The sequence below is a fragment of the Nerophis lumbriciformis genome, linkage group LG02 (genome assembly GCF_033978685.3).
Source record: "Nerophis lumbriciformis linkage group LG02, RoL_Nlum_v2.1, whole genome shotgun sequence".
NCBI lineage: Eukaryota > Metazoa > Chordata > Actinopteri > Syngnathiformes > Syngnathidae > Nerophis > Nerophis lumbriciformis.
In genome coordinates, this window is record NC_084549.2 from 28,782,960 (window position 1) to 28,796,862 (window position 13,903).

Sequence of the window (13,903 nt, forward strand, 5' to 3'; positions counted from 1 at the left end):
ACATTGCGCATGCTGTGTGATGTATTTGCATATTTTCCTCCCACAATTATGGTCATTTTAATAATCAGCATATATTCTGCTTATTAATGAAGACAGAGGCGCAAAATGGATTGCACGCCTTATTCTGCTCACTTAAGAGACTCAATCCACTTTGCACACGTTTAGTAAATCAGCTATCAAGTTTGCACGTGTTTTAGTACACGGAAAACCTTTAGTAAATCTGGCCCAAGGTGTTCATTTAATTGCTGTGCTTCCATATTTTGTAGGATTTTTTAGATAAATGAAAGATGTGACACCGGCCGGTAGTTCAGAAGGTGGTCAAGGTCGAGGTTAGGTCTTTTGAAAGGAAACTACAATTTTTGGGGGATTTTTTTCTATTGTTCACAATCATTGTGAAAGACAAGAAAACGGATGGGTTTTTTTTGTTTGTTTTAATATATATAACATACATCCATAAACGTGGATGCATATGTAAAAGTGCAATATATTTATCTGAACAGTAATCTATTTATATCTGCACTTTCTTTTGTAAATGCAAACACTCTGCATCTTATTGCTCTTTTATCCTGCACTACAACGAGCTAATGCAACAAAATGTTGTTCTTATCTGTACTGTAAAGTTCAAATTTGAATGACAATAAAAGGAAGTCTAAGTCTAAGTCTAGATCATAAATAAAGGCCTCTTACCTTGATAGTACAAAACCCAAAATCGTAAATAAAAACAGAATACAATGATTTGCAAATCCTTTTCAACCTTACACAACGCGCCAACTTCACTGGTTTTGGAATTGTGATTGTGTTCCCTCAATATTGCAATCGTGATTCCATCCATCCATTTTCTACCGCTTGTCCCTTTCGGTGTCACGGGGGGTTGCTGGAGCCTATCTCAGCTGCATTCGGGTGGAAAGCGGGTTACACCCTGGACAAGCAATCGTGATTCAATATTTGATTATTTTTCAAGGTTTTCTTATCATGTTTTTTCAACAAACACAATCAATCTTTATTATAATAAACAATATCCATCCATCCAATACATTTATTATGAATAAATGATTATGTCTTATAAGTAATATATTTATAAACTTACTAAATACTTGACTTGCAGTTTTGTCAGCATTAATCACAACTTAAATAATTAGGCATAAATACCAGTATATAAGTCTGTAATAAATTAAACTCAAACTAAAGTGCAGATGTCAACAGTAATGCAAACAACTGTGCAGAATGTGTGATATTCACTTCTATTTGATTCCTGCACACAACATGGTAAGCCATCCTTTAACTTTTGCGAATATTTTTTTTTGATCACATACAGGATGCAGAAATTGCTCAGTCTGATATTGACGTAAATTACTTTTTGAGACTCTTAGTGTTTTTAGAGCATCCAAACATTATGTAACACACAGCGCTTATATTGTGAAGGCCAAAAGTGTGTTGTTTGTCTTTGAACTCTTACTTGGCTGTAATATGTAACGGTGAGAGGAAGCTATATGTTATTATGTGCTTCCCAAAATCATGGCTGTCTTTCTTCATTCATGTTGGGCTTTTACAATGTCAGTGATGATCTTTATAAAACCCTCACTTACATTGACACACCTGCTAGCGACAGTGCCTAACTAGCGATTGATGCTGTATGTAGAGAAAGCACTCTTTGGCGGCATTGAGAGCAAACCACTGCGGCTTTCTATAGTTCTCTTCAATGCCTCTTCGATTGGGACCTTAACAAGACGACAATACTTTGTTTTGTCACAATTTTATTGACAAACTCAGGTATTTAAACCACACAAAACATTGCAGCGTTAAAAACTGTCCCTACCTGCTCCGCTTTGATTGCTCGTCATGTGACCAGTCAAACAGCAGCCTTTTCGGTTAGAAAACCATGCTTTATCACATAGCGATTCATTTGCATTAATTAGAAGTTCAGCCTTAATCTCAATGACAGGGGTTGCAATCACGTGACCTAGAAGCACTTCCGGGTTTCAGGCGTTGGTCTATTGTCCTATTAGACTACTGTTTATTTGCCTGCATCAGTGCAGATTTGGGCGTATTCCGAAAGGTTTCGAGGCAAATATATAAGCGGTCATGAACAAATATTTGAAATTGGATGGAGTGGATAATACTCTCCTAAAAAAAAACAAGGGGTACATAAATTATGCATTAATTCATGAAAGACAATGTTGGACTTATTTGTACATCGCTAAGTATCATATTTGATTGACATAAAGAGTGCCATGCTGCTGTGATCGTGACGCTACTGAGGCAAATGAGAAAAAGGATAAGTTTAGTTTGTGCAGTTGATTTCCTAGTATAAATATTAGTCTCATCTATAGTTCATGTCTGCAGTTGTTTTTATTGTGTGAAGGTCATATTTTGTCCTAGATGTCGCTGTTGTTGAGCAATGTTTGATAGCGATATCAAGATTCAGTATATGCTGTTGAGCCTACGAGAGATTTATTAATTTAATTTATTAATACTATTAAGTATATTTTCTTGATGGTAACAAATAGCACCAAAGACGCTATAATGTCGGCATCCGTGTTGAATAAAGCACTTGGCTTTCCTGCACAACAACTAAGCTTTTAGTTTCGGTTATGAAATTCGACAACAGAAAGACGGTGGATTGGACCAATAATAACAATATTTATTACAAGCACTTAACATGACGTTAGGTTATTTGCACAACCAGGTGTTAGTAGTTATATTTAGGCATAGCAACCACAAAAGAAGAACACAAACTAACGCGACCGGTTGTATTTTTTTACGTTTAGTTTTGCTCTCAAACATTAACTATATACAGGTAGTAGAGAATAAACTCTATTGCATCACAGAAAGTTTCTCAAACAAATCAAATGTTCAAACAAACATTTTACAAAGTGATCGCTGCAGACACGAGCATGCTCCAATTGTATTCCAGAGATCCATCCATCCATTTTCTACCGCTTATTCCCTTCGGGGCCGCGGGAGGCGCTGGAGCCTATCTCAGCTACAATCGGGCGGAAGGCAGGGTATACCCTGGACAAGTCGCCACCTCATCGCAGGGCCAACACAGATAGACAGACAACATTCACACCAAGTAATTATTTTTAGGAGCAATTTCCTTCGACGCACTTTCCTTTTTTCCATGACTTTATTACACTTATAAAAAAAAAAAAAACTCTACAGTCACTCTCATTTGTTTTAATGCTATGCTCAAGCTGGTTGACTATTATGTGAATTAAGCAGCAAAGAAGAAAAACGGGCGTGACATAATATGCAACCCAGCAATAGAACACCATAGTAAGTCAGTAACATAAAAAAAATATTACATTGAGAATAGGTGCTTCATAGGGTATCCGAAACACACTAAAACACACTCAATGGGGATTTTAGGGTAAATAATTGTGTTTTCATAACCTAAATGCATCAACATTCAAATTGCACTTTTAACAAGTGTGCATGTAACCGATTAATCGTTGCAGCCCTCGTGCCTCCACCGTTTGACCAAAGTGTGTCTCGGAAATGCTCAGAGAGAAGAATAATACTATGGTTATTATGGCTATGGTTGGTCAAATGGATAACAAAGCTTTCTCGTATTAATATGTGTTAAAAAGACATCTGTTTTGGGTCTTCTAGTTTTTGTGCTTCTCAAGGATATTTGGAGAAGAAGAAACTAAAAACAGCATTGGCTTCCTTTGATTGGCTATTTAAAAATACATCTGCAAAACAGTGGATTGTTTTTAATTAATGGATTCCATGTCGAAAACTTAGCTAAAATCCTGTAAATTTAAAATAGACTCCCTGCCTCTGCAGCTTTGAGGAAGACAGGACATGGTCAGAAATATTTCAAGCATTGTCCTTGGTTTAAAGGTTCTTACAAAAACCTATTTAGCAATTTCTTACCACACCTCAACAACAATAGTGGATTCTTCTTTACCCTAATAAAAAGGTGAACATCTGCAGAGACCATTTCTTCTCAGACAAAAACAGAGAAATTGAAAAAATGAAAAGCAAGTTTTCATTCCGGGCCTGCTTTATCAAACCTTTTACTTCATCCTTGCCTCATATGTTTCAACTGACCTGTCCTCATATTGCAGTAGAATACAAATACACTGTTCAATTTGTAACATGACAAATCTTAAACTGAGCTGTTAAATCGACAGCTGTTTCCAAATTTTAAATTTTATTACAAATGCAGCATAAGAATATTAGGATATTTTCCAGACTGCCGCAAATAAACCGTTGCTGACAATCTAAACAGTGTCTTGAACATTTCATATTTAACCTAAAACATTTTAAAAAAGGAACATATGAGTTGTAGCAAAAAAGAGGATTAATCCAACTGAAATGCAGAAACATGCCAGCCATTACTTGGTCAAACCAGCTTTCCAAGCTGACATGTCAATGATAGGTAGGACCACAGTGACCCCTACCGGTGACAAGCTGCAATAGCACGGATTCCACTGCCTATGCTGCTGCTATTGCAGGCATTCATTTATACTCCACAAAAACACCTCCAAAATCAGTAATTTGGGTGAAAATAATGTATTTCTGTATTATCTAACAATGTAATTTTGGAAAAAAAGGCAACCATTTTTTTCTTCAACATTGACCATTTAGTAGTACCCAAGGAAATACCTTGAATTCCCCCTGTTCTGTGTAAAGATAAAGGACACAAAACAGAAGCGGAAAAGAAACGTTCTACCATTACAAGAGATTGTGCTCCTCTTTGAATACACAACTCATAGGTCTGATGGATGAGACCCATCTTATGTGCAGAATAAAGTGGTGTGTTCAAAATATTTGTTTCTGGTGGGAGGAGAACAGGAAGGAAAACATGGCATGCAAACATCAACTTCCCGACCTTCAAAACAATGGCTTAGGACGTCTATCTGCTGGGGATGCAGGGCCTGAATATCTGGTCTTCATCACGAGTAATGTCAAACCATCCTCAACCATTAGTTTCATCCTCTGCTGTGTGTCCAGCTGTGAGATTGTTTGACTTATAAGTTAGGGAGGCTGAGTTGTAAAATACATGACTGAGAATGAGAGCAAGGCCATTTGTCCAAATGCAGAATAAGATCATAGACCATTTGCAGACTAAGCAATGCTGAATGTTCCTGAAAGTGGAGGCAGCAAATGCCCTGCACCAATGACTCGCACCAAATTATTCAAATCATGTGATAATTTTGCACAACTTAGTTTAGGTTGCAGAGATTTAGGAAAAACAACAAAACATGTGCGAATGTTATGGTCGGGTTGGCTAAATTGCTCAGTTGTTTTAGACTCTCCGAATCAATTCCACATTTCGGGAGTGTTAACACACTTATTTGATCTAAACTCAAAGCAAATCTAGCTTCTGCTGTGGCAGTAGATCACTCTGTAAGGACTTGGCTTGAGGATCTGAATGTGCCCATAACAAATGCAGCTACTGAACACACTGGACATTGGGACTGGTTGTCTAAGAGTTTTCAGTTCACCTGCCAGGCACTGGTCAGGTGATTGTTGGTGTGCAGTCCTTTCAGTGTGAAATATAAGTGGGTGTCTCCCAGACTCAATCTCCTTTCATGCTGCCTTTTTTTTTACCTAAAGTCACTGTTCTGCATCAACGGTACCGACACAGAATCAGTGGACGGATAGTAGTTGAGCTGGAGTCTATTCCAGTTGATTTTGAACAAGAGGCTGGACTTGTGGCCAGTCAATCACAAGTAGGACTGCAGATGCAGACTATTTTAGTAATCGAGTACTCTATTGATTGGATTGTTAGATGTATCGAGTAATCGGGTAAAACACACTCGATGCATATTTTGGGGAAAATATAATAGGACAAACTTTGATTTATCCAACAATGGGGAAATTCTGTGGTTGCAGTGCAGATGTTTTACTTACAGTAACAAAAGTAAAATGTAAAAAACTAAATAAGAGTAATAAATAATACATATTGCACTATGTATAGATGAAAAAATAATAAAAGAAAAACACTAACACCAAGATTGCACATCGAGTGAAAATTTTGAGCACCCAGAAAAAAAGTAGTTCTATACACCAGTGGTTTTCAACCTTTTTTGAGCCAAGGCATATTTGTTTCATTGAAAAAATCCAGGGGGACACTATCCCATCCTCGTCACCATTGTTGTGTGCCAAACTTGTCACTTATTAGTTCACTTATTAGCAATCTAAGCTTAATAATACACCAAAAGAAAGCTTATTGTCTTTTTCTTCCTTTTATTCCCGCCCTTACTTTTTCCACTTCCATGTGTCCAACATACAACACATGTCATCATATAATGTGTCCCCCGCCCTTAAGTTCCCCTTACAATGGTTCCGGTATTGTCCTGTGAGCTGAATGACCAATACATGACAGACACCACCAGCAGAAAATGTTAAAAAAATACGAAACTCAATAGCCTATATTGCCAAATTTGACAATATAAAGTCGTTATCAAATACCTGACGCAATTGTTCAATATGACTTCAAACCATAACCATCATTATTCTCTTGTCTCAAAGTAGGCTTACAAAGCAATGGGCTACCTGCTGCCACTTACTGGTATTGGAGGAGTATTACATGGTTACTCTGCTGATCTCCAGACAGCACAGACTCTACAACGGCACATTGTTTGCGGATTATAATAATTGGTTTGCAAAAAATATTTTTCCGACCAATTAGGTGAAATTGCATAATTTCCCACGGCACACCAAACAATATCTCACGGTACACTAATGTACCGCGGCAAAGTGGTTGAAAAACACTGCTATACACTACATAAATAAACAGAATTGTTTTCTACTTGCCATAACAATCGTTTTTATTTTTCTAATAAATGCACATCATCAACATTGAAATTGCACTTTCAACATGTGTGCATTAGTAAAAATAAAATATATAATTTCCGCCACACACCACAGCTCTAATGTGCGCTCTTTTGCAATGACTGTGCGGAAAATATGTCCATGTTTTAAAAGTTCCGGGCACTCCATGTGGTCTAGGTCTTATTCATTTGTATTAGTTACACTCATTAAACAAATAATCGAAGCAACAGAATACAAATCAAAGTTTGTACTAGCCCTATGTACAAGGCCTGACAAATCTGCTGGACTGATAGATGAGCAAACCAGAGTGATGTACAACCACGGCGGTATAGCTAGGTTGGTAGAGTGGCCGTGCCAGCAACTTGAGGGTTCCAGGTTCGATCCCCGCTTCCGCCATCCTAGTCACTGCAGTTGTGTCCTTGGGCAAGACACTTTACCCACCTGCTCCCAGTGCCACCCACACTGGTTTAAATGTAACTTAGATACTGGGTTTCACTATGTAAAGTGCTTTGAGTCACTAGAGAAAAAGTGCTATATAAATATAATTCACTTCACTTCACTTACCGAACATAAAATTACTAATTTGGAATATTCCTTCAAATATTTAAAAACAACAACATCTAAAAGTAATTCCAATACCAATACATTGATCATTTTAATAACAAGTTTGATCATATTCGTCAAACTTGTCTGGAATTTTCTTCAAATTCCTGCCATTGGCAAATCAAACCCGTATGAGAGGACCAAGATAAGGCTGAAATCGAAAGGTGAAAACACACCAGCTGGCGCAATACCTCCCTTTCCATTTCCAGGCAGATAACAAGGAAAACCCTAGGTGTATGTTGTTTCTGTATCTCTCAGTGCTGACACGATTAACTGGACCTACAACAACGGGACCCGATGCAGCACTTTGCCAGAGCCATTTCACTGTTCAACAGAGCAGTAAGTTATGTGGTGTCAAATGCATTGATCTTCATTCTTTGTGTGACACTGCAACAATCACAAGTTTGTGATTGTGTGTGCGTGTACAAAGTTGGCAACGACTGAAGCCATTTAACTAGAAACCTCACTGTATGACTCAGGAGTTTCGGACTTAGTGATGTAAATCTGCTGAGACATGTGTAAATACTTTGAAAACAGACCCTCTGAAGAAGCCATCCGAGCTAGCGCAGTGAGAAGTGTACTCCCGTGTTCTAAAAGTTGTGCATCTAATAGTGTGGCTATGCAGCTGTTTAAATAAATGAGATAATTTAAGTATATTTGACATCTTCACATGGATATTATAACCCATTAAATTGTACATTTGTACAGTACAAATTGTCGTTTTAATAGGTTTTAGTGGAAAACATGTATACATGTAAACATATGTATACAAAACACAATACACAATGTTAAAGTCTTAAGATTTTACTCAAAAGGTTATATTATCCTTTCTTATGAGTTGTCCATGTGTTCATGATTCCTTGTTATACGCATGTGAATACCGTAAATTCTAGACTATAAGATGACAGCCATAATAAAAAGACTTTAAGAGAATAAACATTTACAGAACATAACTCATTTCACAATGTATTTATATAAAATATTACAAATTTGTGGGTGCGGCTTATATCCCGGTGCGCTCTATTGTCCGGAAAATACGGTAGTAGCTCTCAGTAGCACAACTCAAAGGGAATGCACAGCTAATCAGAACGCGGGATCCAGACCCAGCAGCTAAACTACACGGACCAAAGCCTTCGCCACAGACTTACAGATATCGCACCTTGTGCATCTTCCATGCAGTTTTATTGAACTGTAGCGGAACACTAATTAGAACAGACCTGTTGTATGGCCTCCATACAACGTCCTAAAGCCAGCAGAAGGTAGAGGCATAACTCACATTCAATACAACAATGGTACAACACAACACATAAATTTAACTACTTACAGCGCCACAAGTGAAATCCATGGACGTAGCCGCCTTGTCACTCACATATGATGAGATGATTTTGGCTAAAGGAAAACTGCCTGAACCTCTTAAATTTGTCATAGATTACCCTTACTTGACACTTAAAAAAAAGTACATAGGCCTTCTCAATCATCATAGGATATGTCTTTGACATCATTATTCAGCATGTCCTCAATAAGTGTGAACTATATATAAATCAATCACTAAAACATAAATTGGAGAAAAGCCTTTTAAAGTGCAGGTTAAGGAACAAAAATGCCACCTTCACTTTGAATGTTATTCATGCTTTGCAGTACCGGTAAATACTATATTAGTCTCCATTCACCATCACCATAAAATGTTGCTGTGACGGCATTTATGTGTTATAGAGGTTTCAAATAATGAGCAAAGACAAACTATCCATCCATCCATTTTCTACCACTTGTCGCGGGGGGTGCTGGAGCCTATCTCAGCTGCATAACAATGCTAATATTTTCAATGGCTTGGAAGTACTACCATCGACGATATTGCATATTGGGGGTATGTTGCAATGTGTTAATATGTTATGTTTTAATGGTACTCTTAGCAAACATTGAATAGCCCATTAATTTCTTAAGATTTAGAATGATTTCAATCTACATTTACATTTTTTTTGTGTGGTCTAGCTATGCATCGGATATGCTTTGGTGTAAATTTTGCATACATTTTTCTCCAAAGTCATTTTTATAACCCGTTTTTGAGTCTGTCTGCACTCTGCAGGAGACATTCCCAGATTGCAAATGAAATCACACCCCACTCTCTCCAAAAGTAAAATTCATCTTTGGAAAATGTACACTGTTTACACATATATCTTGAAGTTGTCACTGCTATTTATTTTTAAAATACATTTCATAAACATGATAAAGATTCACCCGCTCAGAACATTAGTGAGGTCACTGTCACTGCATGCCGCACGTCCATGTTATTATGCGCATGCCACGATAATATGAAAACTTGTGTGTGCTTCCTCTGGCTGAGAGCTTGACTTAATGTCCAAATAAGTACGACTATCTCGCTGTGGCGTCACAATGTTGCCAGACTGCAAAACCCGCTAAAAAAAGCATCCAACACTGCATGCAAGTTGACACCAAAATGCCTGAACCTTATGATATCACGCTTGGGAATTTTTTCACACGAATATTTAACATTGTAACAACATTTATAATTCAGAAAAGGCAATATTCATCATTGGTCCTCTTTAACAGATGGATCCTACTGTGTTCACTACCAATTAAACTGAAGTATGTACTTCTGTGTTGTACAATGTACATAATTTAAGAATGACCACGAAAATAAGCTGTGCTGATGAAGTGTGAAAAAAAGTGATTAAACAAGGGCTGGACAATTAATCGAATTTTGATTTTGATTATGGCTTCTCACGATCATGAAAATATAATAATCGAAAAAAAGATTAATGAGCCGCGCAACGTGCATGCAAATTCTGGAGCTTGTCACGGTGAAACAGATGAGGGGCAAATTAATAAACAGGGCACGTCTATTAGAAGTTTGGGATCTCACCAAGGTTGCTGCTTATTTGACACAACGCTAATAAGCATAATCAATAATCACTAAACTCAACAAAAAAAGTAAAGTCAATTGATTACGTAACAGCAGACAGAGTCACATCATTGGCCAATAAAGTGAAATACGCTGTTAAACGCAGAATATTAGAAAAAATTACATAAATGTAAGTGAAATTCTGTCATTGTGAGGAGATATTTGTTAGGGAAAATAATGTGTCCTCTAGCGCTCATTTAACTTCGACAAACTCAACCGCCCTGTCCCGAACTAAACAATGTTGAGACGGCCCCTTGAAACAGCGACTAAACTACGAAGTTAAAGCTAGCAAGAACAATCCATACACACCCAGCACATGTCATCTGCTTGTGTTGTGGTGAACGACATCATCGATGTAAGATAAACGTACAAACAGCTGTCGCAATTTGAAAGGCTGTCTTTTTTTTTCTTTACAGCCTCAAATTGTCTTCTTACTCGTCAAGCTGAGAACAGCACAGCACACTTCCTTCCTTCACAATAATAGCATAGTGCGCCACATCCGGTCTGACTACATGTACTTAAAGCACGTATTGATACATTTAAAAATTATTATGCTTTGACCTAAAATACTAATCCAAATTGTCCAAAGATGTATTGCACCAATAAATGTGAGGATTTTTGCATTTAAACAAACATTTATTTTACAAAAAAGCACACATTCTATGGTGGTAAAATAAGTGTAAAAGGTAAACATTTTTACCACAAGTAACATGGCTTGTAACTGAAAATAATTGAATATAAATGTGTAAAGGAGTCGTCGTATTATAATATCACACAATTGTCCACATGTTTGATTTATTTATATATATATATTATATATATATATATATATATATATATATATATTTATTATGTATGCTGTAAAAAGAAAACATCTAACATTTACAGTAAAAAAAAACAAACGGGCACCTCTGTTCCCCAAAATTTTACCGTAAAATGTTTATGCAGCATCACAGTACTTTACAGTAAAGTTCTGGCAACTGAACTGCCATTTTTTTACCGCACATTTTTTTTCATTGGTATAGTGTACAATTTAATGGTTAATACAAGTCATGTAAATATGTAATTATTTATTTTAATTGTATTAACTTTTGTGGACTGTATGATAATATTTTTGTCGAATTATTAGACAATTTAAAGTAAAAAATATGTGCAACTGCATGCAGTACATATTTTTTTCTGTCAAAATGGAAAGAATAAATACATATAGTAAGAAAAGGTGTGCTTTATTTATTGATGCAATTCATTTCCAGGCTTTCACCTTGCCACATAAAAATATGTGGCGGGCCAGATGTGGCCCCCGCGCCTTGGGTTTGACACATGTGTCCTGAGGAATAAAAGGAAAGGGTGACTTTCAGGGAATGCATTAACAACAATCATTATGACTTCAATAATTGTTTTGTCTCTACACTTTGATCATCTCAAATTAGCCCAACACAAAGATAGAGGCAAACAGGGGACAGATACCAAGAGAGACATAATGTGTCCGCTTCATATTAGGATGGATAGATAGATAAACCTTTTAAATCCCAATATAGAGCTGTGATACAGAACCAATTATTGTTGTAAATTGAGGTACTGCTGTAAAATGATACAGTACCACTTCTGTATTAAATTAAAATGAGAGGTAGCAGGGTACAACGACAGTTGGTGCATAGCAGTAGGCCAGCCTTGTAGGGTTGTACGGTATACTGGTACTAACAAAGTACTGCGGCACGAATGAATTAAAAAAGGTACTATACTGCATTTGAAAAATACAGGTACATTTGTTTGTATCCGCATGCTGTCGTGCCGCACCGCGGTGTTGTTGCACGTTGAGTGAGTCAAAACAGGTATTTGAAGGTATTTGGCTTCAAAGCAAACGACAACGGAGAAGCTATCACGAAAGGGCCACTCTGCAAACTGTGCATTGAAAAATGCTTTGCCAAAAGGTGGCAATACTTCGGTAAACATTTAAAAAGAAAGCATCCAAACCTGCACAGAGAGTTTAAAGGCCGACAGGTAAGAATGTAGTTAACTAGCTCCCTTGTTATGCCCATATAGATACATACGTAGTTGCGCAAAAAGCTGGTTGGCCCATTGCCAATAATTAGCGGAGTCAAAACTGCCCACATAGCGTAAACGATCCATCCATCCATCCATCCATTTTCTATCGATTGTGTGGTGGGGCTGGAGCCTACTAATGCAAGTGAATTGACTGAATTTCGTAACAAATTCCAATCATTTAATTTGTGGTTTCTTTAACAATATGGGTTTTACCTGAGAGGTCTTGTCTTTGTAGTTTTCAGTTTCAGATTCAGTTTATTTCCAACATGCATACGGTACAAATATGTAATGCATCACATATTTTCAGTTGTTTTGGTATTGTTTTTAGTATTTACTAATTAGTGTATTTATCTTGCACAGACCAAGAGTGGTATCCATAAATGTTATTAAGCAATGTCGTAGATATTGGCAGGCTGATGTAATATGCAGAGTTGTAAATTGTTATTTGAGTGCAATAAAATAAGCCCAATGTGTTTAATGCCATTTAATTTTACTTTTCTAAAATTGGTCTTTGAGTGCAAAAGGAAACTTATGTTTAATGTGTCATGGTTTAAGATGTTCTGTTAAAATGAAGCCAATCATTCAATTTCTTGTGGTTCCCTTTATTTTGAAAGTATCGAAAAATATCGAAAAACATATTGGGACCGGCACAGATGCCAAAATGTTGGTATCGGGACAACCCTACACCCTTGTAGCCTTGCCTTCATAGTTCATAGTTCATATTGAGACCACCACCAAGACTACCAAAAAACCTTACATTGTCTTATGTCTCTCACCATTTAAGCAGCTTCGGCAGAACCGCCAGCCAAACAGAATTAAGGAAGCATTAAAAACCCAATGAGCCTAATAATTAAACTTTAACAGAGGTCATAAAGCACGCAGACACCCTCTAAAAGCTTCCGGCAACCATTATAACAGTGGGACCACAAGGGCTCATAAAATTGTGGACATCTTAACTTTGTAATCCACATTACACTGCTGTTTTGACTAATATTAATTTCCTTATGCTACACTGCAGCCTCTTAAAATATATACTGTATGACTTCATAAACATTTGTATTATTTTGAATAAACTGAATATTTCAGGGTTGAAGAAAATGTTTATTATGGATCCTTCATCTAAAATCTGTGCACGGTCAACTCTGCAGTGATGCAACAGTTCTTCTAACCACTGCACAATGGTGCCGCAAAGTTAATTAAGGAAGGAATTAGGTCATTTTATTGGTAACAAGCATTGGCTATCATAAAGAAAGTACTTCAGCAGTCCCAAGATCAGTGATGTGCAGGGAGGTTCATGTTAGGTGAGGCACTGACTTCTTTTTAAGTTTTGTTGTTTGTTTTTTTTACTTTAAATGTATGTTATCTAATCAATGTTAATGCAGGTTGCACTTTAGGAGAATAACAAGCTTTCAAATACTTTTTTTTTTTTAAACTGACGATCGTTTTATTTGTTGTAAAAGTCCTTAATATTATCTTTTAGTTTCAAAAGCTTCTTCGCCTCTTTAGAAGGATGGAAGCTCACGTATGCTTCCTTCATGGTGAGTC

General features: G+C 36.9%; 1 protein-coding gene across 1 annotated transcript in view; it reads right to left on the minus strand.

Annotated features, from left to right (window-relative positions):
* The window catches only part of macrod2 (mono-ADP ribosylhydrolase 2), a 1,158,848-nt gene that overhangs the window by 1,127,752 nt on the left and 17,193 nt on the right, over positions 1–13,903 (minus strand). The window lies entirely within an intron of this gene.